The following is a 19,925-nucleotide window of genomic DNA, read 5'->3' on the forward strand; positions in this document are numbered from 1 at the left end:
AAGACTTAACATACTAACCATACCAGTTCTCCTCAAATTGACATACAGTTTTAATGCAATTCAAAATGCCAGCTTTATTTTTTTTTAAATATTTCACAAAAAATTTATTAGAACTAATAAACCAACTTAGCAAAGTTTGTTTGCAGAATATAAAATCAACATATACACATCACTTGCATTTCTATACATTAACAATGAACAATCTGAAAAAAGAAATTAGGAGAACAACTCCATTTACAATAGCATCAAAAAGAATAAAATACTTAGGAATAAGCTTAACCAAAGACAGCATTATTTTTTGAAGATGTAGAAAACATTATTTTAAAATTTTATGGAAAGGCAAATTGACTAGAATAGCTTAAATTCCTTGAAAAGAACACCACAGTAGGAGGAATCAGTCTACCCAATTTCAAGACTTATTGTATAGTGACAGTAATCATGACTGTGTGCTATTAGTTGTGGGATAGATACATCAATAAATGGAATAAAATATAGAACCTGGAAATAGACCCACATAGATATTCCCCAGTAAGTTTTTGACAAAGATGCAAAAACAAATGGTGCCAGAGCAAGTAGATATCCAGACACACAGAAATAAACCTCACCCTAAGACTCACAGTTTATATAAGAATTAACTCAAAAAGACTTAACTGTAACATATAAACATCCAATAAGCTTAGAAACAATATAGAAGAAATCGCTGGAGACTAAAGCTAGGCAAAAAGTTCTTAGACTTGACATCAAAAGCATGATCCTTAAAAGGCAAATTGGATAAATTGGACTTCATCAAAACTAAAACCTTATGCTCTGTGAAAGACTGTTAGGAGGATGAAAGATAAGCTAAAAATTGGCTGAAAAATATCTTCAAACTACATTTCTGACAAAGAACTAGTATCTAGAATATATTTTTTAAAATCTCAAAACTCAATATTTGTAGTGAGGTGGATGGACCTAGAGTCTGTCATACAGAGTGAAGTAAGTCAGAAAGAGAAAAACAAAATACGCTGTGCTAACACATATATATGGAATCTAAAAAAAAAAAAAAAAAAAGGTTCTAACAAACCTAGGGACAGGACAGGAATACAGACGCAGATGTAGAGAATGAACTTGAGGGCACGGGGAGGGAGAAAGGTAAGCTGGGACAAAGTGAGAGAGTAGCATTGCTATATATATATACACTACCAAATGTAAAATAGATAGCTAGTGGGAAGCAGCTGCATCACACAGGGAGATCAGCTCGGTGCTATGTGACCACCTAGAGGGGTGTGATAGGGAGGGTGGGAGGGAGATCCAAGAGGGAGGGGATATGGAAATATATGTATGCATATAGCTGATTCACTTTGTTATAGAGCAGAAACTAACACACCATCGTAAAGCAATTATACTCCAATAAAGATGTTATAAAAAAAAAAAGCATGGTGAATAAAAGTACAAAATAAAGTTGCAAAAAAAAAAAAACAAAACTCAAAACTCAACAGTCACAAAACAAAACACCAAAAGATCCAGCTGGAAAATGAGCAAAAGACACAAAGAGACATTTACCAAAGAGGATATACAGATATCAAAGAAGCACATTGAAAGATGTTCAACATCATTAGCCATTAGGGAAATGTAAATTAAAATTACAATGAGGTATCTCTACTTGTCAAAGTGGCTAAAATAAAAAATAGTGACATCAAATACTGACAGGATTACAGAGAAACTGGATCACTCATACATTGATGGTGGGAATGTAAAATGGTACAGCCATTCTGAAAAATAGTTTGGCAGTTTCTTAAAAATATAACCATACAACTAACATATAACCTGGCAATTGCACTCCTGGGCATTTATTCCAGAGAAATAAAAAATTTTGATCATACAAAAACCTGTACATGAATGTTTATGTAAGCTTTATTCAAACTTTAAATGGATGAATGGTTAAGCAAACTGTGGTACATCCATATCATGGAATACTACTCAGTAATAAAAAGAAACAAAAATATTGATAAATACAGTAACCTGGATAAATCTCCAGAGAATAATCCAGAGGTTTAAAAGAAACAATCCTAAAAGCTCATATGCTCTGATTCTATTTCTATAACATTTGTGACATGACAACATTATAGAAATGGAGAACAAAGTAAGAATTGCCAGGCATTCAGGAGAGAGTGGGAGCAGGAGGTGTGTGTGACTATAACAGGGTAACATGAGGGATCCTTGTGGAGATGGAAATGTAGTGTATTCTGACTATATCAATGAAACTATCCTGGTTGTGATGTGAAAAACCTTGTTTTTCAAGGTTACCTTTGTGGGAATCTAGGTAAAGGGTACATGGGATCTTTGTATCATTTCTTACAACTGTAAATGAATATATAATTGTCTCAAAAGAAAAAGAAAGCCTTTAGACAGGATATTCAGTTCACCAGAGACTCTACTATTTTCAGTTTAATCTATTAAATTAAATTAGCCCCCATTAACTTCAACTTAATTTCAACTATTTTCAATTTAATTTCAAATTTAATAGTTTGCTTTACATAGTTTTGTTTTCTGTCTGGCACATATAGGCATGAGAGAGAAAGAAAAAGAGAAAAGGATCTTGCTAACAAAATACACAGAAGAAATGTCATGTGGTATTCCTCTATTGGGGACAGATGAAAATTGGGTGGGCTTTAGCATTTGAAGACATTGTGTTCTTACACTAGTTCAAAGACCCACAGTAGATAATAGGACCCATTGTGCTATAAGGATCTCTTCGTGTCTCTCTCCTCCATTAAATTCCTTGAAGGCAGGGACCATGACTTGCTTGTTCTTTTTACTCCCTTCCCCTCTCCTTTCTTCCCTCCACCTAGCATAGAGACTTAATCTAGAATTTAATAGGGGAGAGAATAGATTTCTAAGTTGATTAGTAACACAGAATGATCACAATACTAACCACATATACCCATGATCTGGTAACTACCTTTCTAACCTTAATTTACTTCCCTCCAGGTGCCTAATGATTTAGCCAGCCTGAACTGCTCCAGCCTGCATACATGTTGGGGAGTTTTCACTGCCTTTGCCCACACCACTTCTTTTGTATGGTGTTCCCTCTTCCATCCCCACAGGTCCAAATCATATTGATCTTTTACTGTTCAGTCTAAAGGATGCCTATTCCAAAAAGTCTTCTGTGCTGCAAATATGATTTCACAGTTTGTCTGTACCTCTTGTCACTTTCAACCTTGTAAGAGTATTGGGCTTGCTCTATGCTACTGCAAGACACTTGGGACCCAGTATGTCCTGGTCCTTCTAGAACTTCCCACAGAAATGGGTTCAGTGAACTGCGTACAGCAGACCCAATAGGTGTGCATTAAAGGAGCAAAGAAAAGAAAAGTAAATAAAAGAAAAGCAAGAATTTGGAATGCTCAGGCTAATGTAAGGAGGCTCTTGGGGTAGCCAAATAAAAATGATAGGAAACTAGAAAGGAAACTTGAGAGTGCATCAGAAGCAATAGCAGACAATGCTAAAATGTTGCAAGACTGATTTTACATGGCATTGGTAGAGATTAGGCTGCTCACCACAGCCAGTTTCACTGTAAATCATGTAACAGACCTTGTAGAAATGCCAAGATAGTAGAAGTCCGCTTAAAATGCTGAGCTCCAAGACACACTCGACTTGAAACGTTGTTTACTTTCTTCATTAGGAACTAAAGGGAAGAAAGTACAAGGCAGCGGGTAGCAATTACCTAATATCTTTGCAGAAAGAGAGATTTTTCAAAATGTGCTTTTCTCACTAATCCTTGAGGGGAAATGAGGTTTATTTATGGTGTCAGGAGAGAACAAGGCATTAACAGTAAAAGATTTTATATGACTTCATGTTTTTAGGAAAGTCATTTGTTTACAAATCCGACTCAATCAAACCAAAAGGTATTTAATATAGTCCAGATTTGAATGTCACCTAATTTTGCACCCAAATTTCAGACTAAAGGAAGTAATTATGATAGAGCGTATACATTGATGTAAGAAGATATAGATTATAAATATTTCCTTACCATAGATGAAAACCTTAGAGTTAGACCATCCTATAGTCCAGGGAAAGAATGGAATAATTGAGTACAATTTCTTCCCTCTCTAGCTTTAAATAAAATTGTATGGGGTTAATGGAGATGTCTAAAGTTACTTAAGTACTTTGTTTGATAGTTCATGTCTTTTGACCAAGAAATAATTATGTAAATAATACAAGTGGTTTGAAGTCCAGTTATATGAAAATAATTATGGCCATGGACAACCTAGAAAAAAATGGATAAATTCGTAGAAACATACAATTGTCCAAAACTAAATCAGGAAGAAATAGATAATCTGAACAGACTGATTACTAGTAATGAAATTGAATCAGTAATCAAAAAAAAAAAAAAAAACCCCAAAGAAATTCTGGACTAGACAGTTTCACAGGGGAATTCTACCAAACATTTAAAAAAGAATTAATACCTGTCCTTCTCAAACTATTCCAAAAAATTGAAGAGGAGTGAACACTTCCAAATTCATTCTATGTGGTCAGCATCACCCTGATACCCAAACCAAACAAAGACACTACAAAAAAGGAAAATTACAGGCCAATATTCCTGATGATCATAATTGACAGAATCCTCAATAAAATATTAGCAAACTGAATTCATCAATACATAAAAAGGATCATACGTCATGTTCAAGTGGGATTTATTCTAGGGATGAAAGGATGGTTCAATATCCACAAATCAGTCAACATGATACACCACATTAACAATACAAAGAATTAAAAAATCACATGATCCTCTCAATAGATGCAGGAAAAGCATTTGACAAAATTCAACATCCATTCATGATAAAAACTCTCAACAAAGTGAGTATAGAGGGAACATAACATTAAAAAGGTCATTTATGACAAATCCACAGCTAACATCATACTCAATGGTGAAAAGCTGAAAGCTTTTCCTCTAAGATCAAGAACAAGACAAGGATGTCAACTTTCACCATTTCTATTTAACATAGTTTTGGAGTCCTAACCACAGCAATCAGAAAGGAAAAAGAAATGAAAGGCATTTAAATTGGAAGGGAAGAAGTAAAATTCACTATCTGTAGATGACATGATACTATATATAGAACACCCTAAAGACTCCACCAAAAAACTATTAGAGCTAATAAATGAATTCAGTAAGTTTGGAGGATACAAGATTAATATACAGAAACCTGTAGCATATCTATACGCTAATGATGAAAGAGAAATCAAGAAAACAATCCCATTTACAATAGAATCAAAAATAATTAAAATCCCTAGAAATAATATTAGCCAAGGAAGTGAAAGACCTGTACTTTGAAAACTATAAAGCACTGATGAAGGAAAGTGAAGATGTATAGATAACCAAGAAGGACCTACTATATAGCACAGGGAAATCTGCTCAATATTATGTAATAACCTAAATGGGAAAAGAATTTGAAGAAGAATAGATATATGTATATGTATAACTGAATTGTTTGCTGTACACTTGAAACTAACACAACATTGTAAATCAACTATAGTCTAATATAAAATAAAAATTGTAAAAAGTTAAGAAAAAAAAAGGAAATTGAAGATGATACAAATCGATGGAAAGATATCCCATGCTCAAGAATTGGAAGAATTAATATTGTTAAAATGTCCATACCACCCAAGGAAATCTACAGAGTCAATGTAATCCCATGACATTTTTCACAGAATTAGAGCAAAAAATCTTAAAATTTGTATGAAACCACAAAAGATCCTAAATAGCCAAAGCAGTCCTGAGAAAAATGAACAAAGCTGGAGATATCAAGCTGTCTTCAGACTATGCTACAATACAAAGCTACAGTAATCAAAATGATATGGTACTGGTACAAAAACAGACACATAGATAATGGAACAGAAGAGAGATTGCAGAAATGAACCCACACTAATATGGTAAATTAATCTATGACAAAAAGGCAAGGATATACAATGGGGTAAAAACAGTTTCTTCAATAAGTGGTGCTGGGAGAATTGGACAGCTGTATGTAATTATACAAAAATAAACTCAAAATGGATTAAAGACCTAAATGTAAGACCCAAAACCATAAAACTCCTAGAAGAAAACATAGGCAGTACACTCTTTGACACTGGTCTTAGCAATAATTGTTTTTTTGATCTGTCTCCTTAAGAAAGGGAAACTAGCAAAAATAAACAAATGGGACCTAATCAAATATAAAAGCTTTTGCATAGTGAAGGAAACCTTCAACAAACTGAAAAGGCAACCTACTGAATGGGAGAAGATATTTGCAAACTATATGTCTTATAAGGAGTTAACATCCAAAATATATAAAGAACTCATACAATTTAATATTTTAAAACCTCAAAACAATCGATCGGGTTATAAAACTAGCAGAGGACCTGAATAGGTATTTTTCCAAAGAAGACACACAGATGGATGACAGGCACATGAAAAGATGTTCAACATCACTAGTCATCAGGGAAATGCAAATCAAAACCACAACGACATACCTCATACCTGTCAGAATGGCTATCATCAAAAAGACAAGAAATAAAATGTGTTGGCAAGGATGTGGAGAAAAAGGACCCCTCGTGCACTGTTGGTGGAAATGTAAATTGGTACAGTCACTATGGAAAACTGTATGGAGGGTACTTCCCTGGTGGTCCAGTGGTTAAGACTCTGTGCATCCAATTCAGGGGGCACGGGTTCAATCCCTGGTCAGGGAACTAAGAGCCCGAATGCTGCGTGGCATGGCCAAAAAAAAAAAAAAATTAAAAATAGAACTATAGAACTACCAGATGATTCAGCAATTCCTATCCTGGGTATTTATCTGAAGAAAAAAAAAACCCCACTAATTTGAAAAGATATATGCATTCTAATATTCATAGCAGCATTATGTACAATAGCCAGGATATAGAAGCAACCTAAGTGTCCGTCAACAGGTGAATGAATAAAGAAGATATATACACACCTCTATATATAAAATAGATATCTAAAAAGAACCTACTGTATATCACAGGGAACTTTACTCAGTACTCTGTAATGACCTATATGGGAAAAGAATCTAAAAAAGAATGGATATAAGTATATGTATAACAGATTCACTTTGCTGTACAGCAGAAACTAACATGACATTGTAAATCAACTATACTCCAATAAAAATTAATAAAAAGAAGATATGGTATATATACATATATATACAAACACACATACAAATGCACACACAATGGAATATTCCTCAGCCATAAAAAATAATGAAATTTTGGCATTTGTGACAATATAGATGGAACTGCTCAGTGAAATAAGTCAGAGAGAGAAAGACAAATACTGTATTTTTTCACTTATCTGTGGAATTTAAAAAATAAAATAAATGAACAATTATAACAAAACAGAAACAGACTCACAGATACAGTTAACAAGCTAGTGGTTACCAGCAGGGGGTGGAGGGTTGGGAGGAAGGGCAAAATAGGTGAAAGGGATTAGGAAGTACAAACAACTAGGTATAAAATAAATAAATTACAAGGATGTAATGTATAGCATCGGGAATACAGTCAATATTTTATAATTTTATATCGAGTATAATCTATAAAAATATTGAATCACTATGTTGCACACCTGAAACTAATATAATATTGTAAGTCAACTATACTTCAATTAAAAAAAACACTTTGTACTTTTCAAAATATATTTGCATAGTTTATTTTATATAATCCTCTTTACAATAATCTTGTGATTCAAGCAGGGATTATTATTTTTGTTTTATGCAAGAGCAAACTAAGACTCAAACAAAGCAAAACACAACTCACCAGTAAATGATATATTAGATTTTAGAACTGGAAGGCATCTTATGAAATTACATCTGTGAAATTATTATCGTATACAGTATAATGTAGTTGATTCTGCAGGCTTTTGGTCTAACTACTTAGCTTTAAGCTGTGTGGAGTTACTCTCCTGTTTTGTAGATAAGGCATCTGAAGTATGACCGGATTGTGTCTTGGCCAAGGTCACATGGCTGAGACATTGTGGCAACAGTATACACACTGGACAATGGGCTAGGGAGCTGTTCACAGATTTTACTCTGCATCATTTAAGGTCCAGTTCCAGGACATCCAAATTCAATTGTGTATCACAACCTCCTATTTTTATCTATGGGACAATGTGACATGGGAAAAAGCACCTTGAACCTATAGCAAACAGCGATAACCTTGGATATCAGAAAAATGGTGATACATCATCGGGAAAGGAATTCTATGCACTAAAGCAGGTGACACAGCTTTGCATGAGATCCCAAGGCAGGGGAGCCACTGGATAACTCATTCATTAAGCAGGGGCCTCTACTATCAAAGATAGCACATCTTGACTGAGAATTCTTCGGGTGCTGATGAAGGTACCACAATTCACTGAGAGCAGAGACGTATCACAGAATCGCCTACAGAAAAGCTGGCACAGCAAGCTTAAGTATAAGTGAGGGGTAAAGAAAAGTGCATTCTTTTGGAGCAAAAGTCCTTCTTTTGAACAGGGAGCACCCAAGACAACAGATTTCTTCAGTGAATTTAAATCTTATTTTAAGAACAGAATCATCTAGTCAGAATTGCATGAGGGGTTTTTTTTCTACCATGATGACTGTAGCAAGAATGTTGGAAAGAGTTACTTTACATTTTGAACTAGGTGATCCCTCTCAAGGGTCCTTTTCAAATTCTTAAGCTATAGTTTTGGGAGTCATTTAAGAGAAAGCTTTCACAGGAATTGTAGTCAACTGCATTATAGTAGGTTTCCTATTATTCCTCTATCCTGATTATTGTTTTAATAATGATAAGGTGTCAGACTAATTTCAAGGGCTGTTAATGTTTGCTCTGTCCTTCTTTTGGCTTTAGGAAGGTAACCAGATCTTTGCGTTCCCTTGTCTCAGGGATCTTAGAAGTTGCTTGGAGACTTCTCTGTGAGGAGACTGTGCTACATTTGTTCAGAGAGGGAGAGAAGCATGCTGGCAGGGTGGAGATGGTGGTCAACTTGGGAAAGGAAGAACTATTTCCGAATCTGCCAATGGGTGCAAGCCTATGGGTTCTTGAGCTATGACCAGCATCCTGGCTCTTCACAGTGCTGCCAGGACCCTAGAAGGGAAAGCTTCATGGTCCACCTGGTCAGGCTGGCCTCCAGATGCCAGAGCTCCCAGCCGGGGCAAAACTGCATGTCCCAGATTGGCATGGAAGCACAGAGCCTCCTGTCTACATGGGGACCTCCTGGGCTTGGACCATAAGCATATTCACAGTGAGCGGTAGGAGCTGAAGACGAGAGGGTCCTCTTTAAATATGAAGACCAGGGAAAGGCGCTCGGCACTTCTGAATGATGCTGGGGGCAGTGGAAGGAAACACCAACAATAATGAAATTGAATTTCTTGCTCTTCAGTGGCAGCTGGTACAGATTAAATTTGATTTTGAGAAATAAATGTGACATTAAGCCTATCTATCTATCTAATAAAAATAACAATATATGTACAGTTCTTTGAAGTTTACACTATACATTCACGCCTGCTATCTCATTGGGTACTAATAACCCTGTAAAGGGGTTACTGTTTAGTTATATCCATTTTATAAGTGATTTTCCCAAGGTCCCAGAGCTTGTAAGGCAAGGCAGCTCCCATTGAGAGGGGATCCCCTCCTTCAGGTCTAAGCCATTTCATTCATTCCCCTCCTCCCCTGTCTGCAATTGAAGTGATCAACAACAAACATTAACAAACATTCCCTGAGGAACTATAACATATTGGACACTGTATAAGGCACAGGGATCCAAAATCTAGTAAGACATGGTCCCTGCCCTCAAGGAATCTTACCCTTGAAGAGAAGAACTCCTGGGGCAGAATGGGGGGCCATGGTGAGGGAAGCGGGGAGATGAAGCTGCAGAGAAAGCCAGGAAGCTGATGATGAATGAATGTGCTCCAAGCTTTTATTCCAGAAACTGTAAATAGCCATTATAGGAGTTTGACCTTTTAATTTCTTTTTTCAATTACAGAAACCATTGAATTATTAATTAATAAACCAATTCAATAAGTATTTTTTTTACCTTATTAACTTTATTTTATTTCGTTTTAAAATCTTTATTGGCATATCAGAAAGAGAAAAACAAATACCGTATGCCAACACATATATATGGAATCAATAAGTATTTTTAAGTGCCAGGCCCTGTAAGATGCTGAGGAGTTAGTGGTTACCAAGATGGGTATGGGTCTCTGTTCTCACAAAATTTATATTCTATTGGAAAGAGATAGACAAAGCCTATGTTAGAAGTAAACATAAGAAATTCGTTATGGACTGTGATGATGGCATGCTGTGAAGAAAATACACAGGGTCCTGGGATGAGGAGAAATGAGTGTTAAACAATCAGAGCTATATTTTAAAAAATCTCTCTTCTAGCCTCCACCTCCATTTCCCCCGTGGTATACATTCTTTCACATCTTGATTATAAAATAAATATGTGCAAATATATGACTGCTTAATTTTCACAAATACAAGATAAGGCTATACACATTGCTTTGTAACCTGCCTTTTTTAAACTTAATAATACATTATGGGTACCCTTCCACGATAATACATTTTGATCATTCATTTCTTTTAAATGGATGCATAATATTGTTCCATAATGTGAATGTATTTTATTTAACTTTGTTTTCTATTGAAGGTCATTCAGATTGTTTCTAGTTTTTCTGCTGTTACAAACAGTGCTGTAATAAACATTCATATACCAATATTCTTACATATTGGTACTTTTCTTTTTGTTGGAAAGAGTTCTAGGTGTGATAGCTGCCCCGAATGTTCCATTCCTTTTTAAATTTGAACGTATCCTGGCAAACTACTTTTCATAAAGCTTGTGGAAATATATGAGAATGCATAAGTCCTCACACCCTCTTCACATCTTCCTAGTTGTTCTCAAACTTAATTTGTGCCAATCTTATAAGGTGAAAAAGTAGAATCTCATTGTTCTTTTGATTTGCATTTGCTTGACAAAGAGAGCTCACACATTTTCACAGGTTTTTATTTTTATTATTATTTTTATTGGAGTATAGTTGATTTACAATATTGTGTTAGTTTCAGGTGTACAGCAAAGTGAATCAGTTATACATATACATATGTCCACTCTTTTTTTTTTAGATTCTTTTCCCATCTAGGCCATTATAGAGTATTGAGTAGAGTTCCCTATGCTATACAGCAGGTTCTTATCATAGGTTTGTTGATCATTTCATTCCTAGTGGATGAAAGGCCTGTTTATAGCCTTTGCCCATTTTTCTGTTTGTCTTCTCACCAATATATGGGTACTCTGAATATATTAGGGATGTTAACTCTTTATCATATGTGATGCATATATTTCCTCCCATTTTATCATTTGCCTTTTGACTTTGTTTTAGGCATCATCAAAGGGTTTTAAGCAGGGGAGTAACGGGATTATATATGCATTTCTGAAAGCTCATTCTGCGAGCATATGGAGAACTGATTGGAAGGAACAAGATTGGCAGCAGGGTAACTCTTGGGAGTTGGAGGTGGTGCACTACTCCAGGAAATGAATGGTGAGGGACTGAATTAATTCAGTGGTGGTGGGAACGGAGAGGGAAAAATAAATTTGCGACTGTAAGGAAATGTAGTCTATATGATGATGTGACTAATTGGATGGGGTTGTGATGAGGTTGAATTTCTGGTTTCGGAGGCAGGTGAGTGAAAGGGTGTTGGTGGCATATTCTGAGAGGACACAGGGCTTGTGTGAGCATGCAGATATCTAGTTTGGATTCAGATAAGATTTGGGGGTACCTAAAGGTGTGGAGAGGTACAGTAAGCTGCTGGGGTTTGGAGTATAGCCCACAGGAGAATGGTCTGGTCTGAGCAGCGGGTGAGGAGTTTTGGTGATACACAGATGGCAACTGACTACAGATGTGGGAGTTGGAACCTGCTCTGAGGAGCCCAGAAGTCTGAGAAAGCCTGTGGCACATCCACATTCAAAGGGTTCAACAAGCAGAGGAGCTGGCAATAGAGGCTCTTCCTTGCCTGGAGGCCCCAGAAGCCAGCCTGCACTCACCAGGGACAGAGGGGCCCCCAGGACTACTCCTTGCCCTTGGTAGGGGTGTCTCCAGTCCGAGAAGAGGGCTGTGATGTAGGCACACCTCCTTCTCCTGTAGACAGGTCTCTCCCTTCTCCTCTTTCCCCCACTGCAGCCTGGGCAGGATCCAAAGATTCTCACTAGCTCTTCTCCCACTGAAGGATGTAGGCCTGCAGTTTCACTGGCCACTTGTTTGATTCTCCCTGACTTCCAGCCAGGAAACCAACACACGCCATCGGGTCCCACTTCCTCCACATTCTCCAGAGGGCCCAGGTCTCTTTCTGACCTCCACTGCAGAGCTCAATTTACCATCTCAGTGAAAGGTGGTGGAATCTTTCATTCGCTCACTACAGCTTAATTTATGCCAAGGAAATGAAATGAATTCTCCTTAACAAAGTTCCAGTGAATGAGCTCACCCCACATTTGGTTTTTGAGTTAAAAGACCACTCTGAGATCTGGCCTGTCCTCCAAATACCAGAAAACTGGCTCCTGCCCATATGGAAATATTTGTTGTGTAAACTAGACTGATATGCAGCAATTTTTAAAATTACTTCTACCCAATTTTTGTCCAGTGGGATTAAAGGAGTTCCAGGTGACACAGAAATAGAAAACTTAAGTGTTTGTCTCAGTTGATAGTGACACGGTTTACAGAAGGACTTGTGAACGTAGACATGATCTAAGAAGCCAAAGTTTATGGAAGAACAACACACACTATGTAAAACACCTGGTCTCTTAAACAGGAACCTGATACTTTCTCATTTATCCAACTGTGGCTTGCCGATTAACTCATAGTCTCTGGCTCCGTGGCTGTTTGTCTCTCCACTTTGATGCAATGTAAATTTGGCATAAATCTAGGGCCATCCATAGTTGAAGACTGCCATGGCAAATGAGTCATAACCATTGAATGTTATGGTTGGAAGGGGCTTTAAAGACCATCTAGGCCCACCCCCTCATTTTTCAGATGAGGAGACTGAGAGTAAAAACTTGTCCACAATCACATGATTAGCTGATATACTGGATTTCACCTGGGTTTCCTGATCTCCGGACTTGTGGAGTTAGTACACCTCCATGCTATCACTCAGCAGCAGTCAGGAAGGCTGGCTTTTGACTCCTCCTCACCTGTTCCTCCCTACCTCCTATGCCTCTAAATAAACATATTAGTTAAACCCTTGCCCTTGCTAAGCAAATTCGTCCTTAGACAAGGCCTCTGATGTCTCCTCCAAGCAGATGGACACTTCTAAGAAAGCTCCTCTTATATACAAATTTTAGAGTCACTGCTGACTTTCACCATGAACATTTGGTTGACGGGTCTGACAGGAATATAAAGGGTAAATATGGAGTGAAGGGAAATACTTTAAAATGTTGGAAGCTATTATAATACACTAGATATTAGATAATAAAAAAGGTCGTCAGACCACAGGGCTGTCCACAATTCACTTCCAGTTTTATACCTGGCTTTTTATAACTGGCTTCAGTGATGTTTGTAGTATGTTTAAGACTCACAGAGGATTATTTAAAAAAAAAATCTTCCTTCTCTACGCTAAACTAATTAATGAGCTAAATAATAATACTAGCCAGAAAAGAAACACCGTGAAAATTTAATTCTCTTGATGTATATGTATATAATCATACTAGTGAAAATAAATATTACATACAGTACAAAAAGGAAAAAGTAATGGAGTAATACTTTTAACTATAGTAATATATTTTTTGGGGGAAGGGAAAAGGGAAGGGAAGGGAAAATCCTTATACCTGTGTTTTTCTGAAACTGTAATGAATAATAGTATTACGATTTCTATTTCTGAGCTACTTCTGCAAATTTGTCAATGGCAAGCTTATCTTCTTTGCATATTCACGTTCCAAAAATAGTATGACCAGATTTGCCATCCTATCTTAGGAAAGAACACTTTATTAATTTCAATTTCAATTTTTTTTTCATGTGAAACAACATGTATACAAATAGAAAAGTCTCACACATAAGGATAAATTTGGTAGAAATTCATAAAAATCCCAATCGCAATATTCTAGAAATTGCAATACTGTTCATTTTTTTTTCATTCAGACACATTTCTAGTGGCTTTCTTTTTTTTTTTTTTTTCTATTGGGGTATAGTTGTTTTACAATGTTGTGTTAGCTTCTACTGTACAGTGAAGTGAATCAGCCATTTGTATACATATATCTCCTCTTTTCTGGATTTCCTTCCCATTTAGGTCACCACAGAGCACTAAGTAGAGTTACCTGTGCTATACAGCAGGTTCTCATTAGTTATCTATTTCATACATATTAGTGTATATATGTCAATCCCAATCTCCCATTCCTCCCACCCCCCATTTCCCTCCTTGGCATCCATATGTTTGTTCTCTACGTCTGTGTCTCTATTCCTGCCTTGCAAACAGGTTCATCTGTACCATTTTTCTAGTTTGCACATATATATGTTAATATACAATATTTGTTTTTCTCTTTCTAACTTAACTTCACTCTGTATGACAGTCTCTAGATCCATCTAAGTCTCTACAAATGACCCAATTTCATTCCTTTTTATGGCTGAGTAATATTCCATTGTACATATGTACCACATCTTCTTTATCCATTCATCTGTCAATGGGCATTTAGGTTGCTTCCATGACCTGGCTATTATAAATAGTGCTGCAATGAACATTGGGGTGCATATGTCTTTTTGAATTATGGTTTTCTCTGAGTATATGCCTTTCAAATACCTCTCAGCAGAAACATCTCCACTAAAATATCTTCACTAGAAAATTTATCAGAGGACATATATACACTACCAAACATAAAATAGATAGCTATTTGGAAGCAGCCGCATAGCACAGGGAGATCAGTTCGGTGCTTTGTGACCACCTAGAGGGGTGGGATAGGGAGGGTGAGAGGGAGGGAGACACAAGAGGGAAGAGATATGGGAACATATGTATATGTATAACTGATTCACTTTGTTATAAAGCAGAAACTAACACACCATTGTAAAGCAATTATACTCCAATAAAGATGTTAAAAAAAAAAAAAGAAATCTCTATTATTTCTGGTAAGAACTTCCAAAGTTTTAATTCTTCTGCAAAAATCATTTAAAAGTAGCTAAGTGACAAAGGAAATGGATGTTTTTTTGACCAATGGCTTTAGAATAAGTGTCTTGTTCTTGGTGAAAATGATTGTGGGATTCATATATTATTGTTTAATTGCTTCTGGCAATGTAAGAGCTGCATTTTTTGTGGTTTCTCCTGGCATTCTTTGAAATTTCATTCTGTTTTCTAAGAAATGTCCCTTTCCCTATATTTTTTGTTGCGTGGTTAATATCCTTTCACGATCTGTGTTAGCTGTCTAAAAGAATCCATTTTAAAGCTTGATGTCTCACTATGCATTGTTCAAAGCTGATGCTGGTTGTTTGCAAATATTTTTGTGTTTGGTTAATCTCATCTAAAGCTTTACATCAGAAAAAAAATAACAGAGAAGAAAAACTGCATCAAAGAGAAAATAAAATTTGAACTGATTCTCTTGTACCATATTTTCTTTTGTGTCTTTCTGTGGACATAGCTTCCTCTTCCCTGGGAAAACCTTTTCACTGTTATACTTACATTCTGCAGCATTTTCCAACAAGGAAGTAATACTGGAATGAATGAATTGACTTTTTCTGAAAGTTCCAAAAAGTAAAAACTTCAAGTTCCCACACCGAATGCCAAATTAAAGTATTTCAAGTTCTCTTTCTTTGCCTTTACAACCACTGTGATGTCATTGTTTATTTTTATTTACTGCATAAACACAGGAATATGTAGTACCATGGGGTTGGAGAGGTGAACTGTGCCCAAAGTGAGTTTGAAAGATTGATTCTGAACTATTACCAACTTACTCTCAAATGTGTGTAGCTTAATCCACATGTGTTGAGAGCTGACTATATAACTAGGAGTTTTCAGAATTAACTTTATGCATGATACAATAACTACTAAAGACTAACAAAAATGTACTAATTTCAGGTTTGCATATTAATGGTAAAACTCAATGGAAACTATAATAATTGTTTAGAACTTAGACAAAAGATTTTGGGGGGAAACAGTAGCTTCTCATTGATATTATTTAGAGTTATCATCACATGGTGATAATAAAAAGCAGATCAGCTTTATTATTGTTTTTAAATTCTCTGCAGGAAATGTGCCCACAAAGTAGAGTATACTTCTCTGCCCTTCACATGCCACTCCTGGGGTTCCTTCTGATTCTAACTGTGGAAGTGACCTATGCTCCTGGCTGCCTTTGTCCTCCTGTCTCCATTCTTGACTTGCACTTCAGAGATCATGCTTATCCCCATTTCTTTGATTTCATGAGGAAATGGTGGGAAAGGAGAAAGAAGATCAAGTTGTCGAGGTAGGTAAGGCAGTCACACCATAGCACCTTCCGTCCTTCTACTCTTCTCCTCTGTACCAACTAAAGAAGATGTAATGATTAGGTGAGTTAATACAAGTCAAGTATCTAGAACTACATCTAGTACATAGTGCTCAATAGATGCTTGCCATTACTTGGAGGTAACCAGAATGAGAGGCAGGCTGGCAGGTCCTGGAATGGCAGCATAATTAGAGTTAGACCCTTCCTTATACCTTCTCCTCACAGGACTTTTTTGGGTGTTACAAGACTGAGCCTTCAGCAGAAGTTACTTTTTCTACCATGTCTAAGGAGTCATAACATTCTGTGTGTGAATACGAGGCATTTTGGAGGGGAGACATTGCAAGCCTTCACATTGGACATTCTTATCCTGAAGGTGGTGTCATCTCTGGACTTGGGTCATGAGTCACTAAGGTTTCTCTTTAGGAACCTCCATCATCAACACATAGTTACAGAGCCCAACTTGAAAATAAGACCTGTGCTTCTTTCAGTTTTGCCCAGGTAAATGGGTGTTCCATAGAGGGCAATAAAATCATGTCCCCCAAAGAGAATTTCCTAATGTGTATAGAGGCTATTTGCTCATTTAAAAAAATTGAGGTCTAATTTATATACAAAGAGAGCATAAGTATTAAGTATTTATTTCAATGAGTTTTGAAAAGTCTATAAACTCTTCTATCTACTGCTCAAAGCAAGAAATTGAATACTTCCATCATGGCAGAAAGTTCCCTCATTATTTGTTCATTTTAGAACTTGAATCCAGGTCTTCAGACCTTGGCTATTGTACAAGGAGTCTAGGGCAGAAGGGAGATGGTAGGACTGGGTCTGGTAGGAGGAGTAGTGGGGTGATATGGTATCTTAGCCCACAGAAGAACACTGAAGACTCCCTGACAGGTAGGTTCATGAATGGCCCTTGTAATCAAGGGGAAGAGTTTACTCCAAAAAGAAAACTCAGCTGAACTGAAAAGATTAAGAAATAAAAATGTTAATTAGGTGCAGAATTTTCACTGGTGTTGAAGAAATATTTTCATAGTCTCTTGTTAGAATAGGTAGTTTGAACTCTGAGTCTTCCAGATTATGTAAAGAAAGAGTATGTAAATATCATTACTTCTTTATCCCTGACTTGTGTATAGAACTCTGGACCTAAGTTCCCGGAAGCAAGGATTTGGGGTCTACCAACAGACCAAAGGTGCAGAAGCAGCTTTTGAGTAAAACGGGGGCTCCTTTAATGACACTTGTTACCCACTGAAAAGCTCACGACCTTGGAACATTTGCAGTTCACACTGATTATGATAAATCCTTATTGCCAAACTATTTAATGAGATACTGATTCAAGGGAAAACCTTTGAAAACCACACTGCTTGCCATGTATCAGTGAACTTCTGCTCAGCACCTTCTCTTTCATGTCTTTTTAAAAACATGCTGATGTTATACAGCTGTGAAATTGTGTAATCTGCATTTATGCAACCTTTGTTACTTGAATATGAACTAAGAGAATGTTCTATTTTGCCAAAAACTTTCAGCTCACTTAAATGCATTGAAATAGCACCACATTATTAACACCTTACGTGCTATGAGAAACTTGATGTTCAGCAGCCCAAAGGTTAAGCCTACAGTGTTGGACTCTTGCGTGTGAGTCTGTGTGAATGAGTGTGTGTGTGTGTATAGTAACTAATCATTTATTTTAACAGGGTGCTCCCTTGAGAGTGAGGCAGGCACTCTATATTTAACAACACTTTTAAGGAGAGGAGTCAGTGTGAGCATGTTAAGTTGCTCCTTTGGTTTACCAGAAGGCTTATTAAATCATTAACTGGAGGGAATTCTGACTGGGTAAGTTACAGTGGGCTGACAAGAAGGTGTGGGCTAGAGGGTACTACTCCTGGCGACCTTGTTTCAATTCAAAGTTAATTATGGAAGTAGTTTCAAAAATCTAGAATTAATTGTACTGAAAGAGAAGAGAAAACACAGGGTTGGGTTTCCATCCAAGGTATCATCCCTGGAGAGCTCCCTCACTATGTCAGACCAATATCAAGTCCCAAGTTTAACAAAGCAGTTAGAGAAATTAAACAGGGATTCTGCCACAGTGTACTCCCATATCCTGGGAAAGATTTGCAGTCATCACATTTTATCCACTAACTGGAAGAGGAAGAAAAGTACCATGTTGCCTCCAAAGTCAGCCACTTGGGACAGGCAGATGTATGCACAGGGCTGGACTGGGTGCTAAAGATGGGAGGACTTGGTGTGTAATATAGGACAACTCATTTTATCCCCAAATTTAAAAATTCCATGTTATGCTCTTTCCATGGACATGAGAATGAAATGATTCTCATTCAGGAGTGGTTTTCACAGGTCATATAGAGAATAAGTATGCAGGGCCAGCTGGAAGCAACACTGAAAGGTTAAATGTGTTTTCAGGCATGATAAGGATGCCTCAAAGAGAGAGGCAGAGCTCTGATGTTAGGATTTTAGACTACTTTGAAGTTAAGTTTCTATTGTTTGAGGGTCTTCATTTCCACTTGGGTGCTTTTTCTGCAATTAGAGGGTTCTAACACCAGATGGCACCTTTGTTATAATCATAAGATCTGAAGAGCTGGACTTATCCAATATGTGAGTGTGTGTGAATCAGTGAGTGTGTGTATGTGGTATAAATATGTGTATAAGTATATATGTGTGTGTAAAAGTATAAATGTATTTATACATATTATTAAGTGTATATTTACATATGTATATGCAAATCTTGACTGTCTAGAATCAAAGCCAAGCTCTGTTACCTATGTGCTTTGATTTTGGGCAAAAAAAAAAAAAAAAAAAAAAAAAAAACCAAACCTGCCTATGCCTCAGTTTCCTCATTTGTAAAGTGAGATTAATATAGTGCCTATTTTATGGTGTTGCTGTGAGTTAACTAATTTAATGAGTTAATTATATTTTTATTTTATATTTAAACACTTAGAATAGTGCCTGGTATATAGTAAGTGTCTGGTGTGTAAGTGTTAACACTTACTATTATATAATTTATTCAAAATTTGATCTGTGACTGTCCCTTCATCAATAATTCCACCTCTCCCCTGTTGTGGGACAGCCATATGGTGTGGGGAAGGATTTAACCTACCACCAGCTACAAGTGAGGGGCCTGACTTGTGTAATTTAATCAGATGGTCCCTTTTGCCATAGTGACTGGTCCAGGTTATGCAAACACAAGTCTATCAGTATATGGCATTTTCCCAAACACTGGAATTTGTGCAGGTACAAGAAGGGGAGTTCTGTCAGAATGGCCATCATCAAAAAATCTACAAACAATAAATGCTGGAGAGGGTGTGGAGAAAAGGGAACCCTCTTGCACTGTTGGTGGGAATGTAAATTGATACAGCCACTATGGAGAACAGTACGGAGGTTCCCTAAAAAACTCCAAATAGAACTACCATACGACCCAGCAATCCCACTACTGGGCATATACCCTGAGAAAACCATAATTCAAAAAGAGTCATGT

The 19,925-nt window shown here is 36.7% G+C and overlaps 1 pseudogene across 1 annotated transcript in view; it reads right to left on the reverse strand.

The window, feature by feature from the left end:
- The window catches only part of LOC309646738 (small ribosomal subunit protein uS10 pseudogene), a 39,659-nt pseudogene extending 27,365 nt beyond the window's left edge, over window positions 1-12,294 (reverse strand). Inside the window, exon 1 of the transcript in view lies at window positions 12,215-12,294. The product of the transcript in view is annotated as a small ribosomal subunit protein uS10 pseudogene (transcript). The remainder of the gene's footprint in view (window positions 1-12,214) is intronic.
- Window positions 12,295-19,925: the final 7,631 nt, after the last annotated feature.

Source organism: Balaenoptera physalus, assembly GCF_965194825.1.
Source record: "Balaenoptera physalus genome assembly, chromosome: 17".
NCBI classification, from domain to species: Eukaryota; Metazoa; Chordata; class Mammalia; order Artiodactyla; family Balaenopteridae; genus Balaenoptera; species Balaenoptera physalus.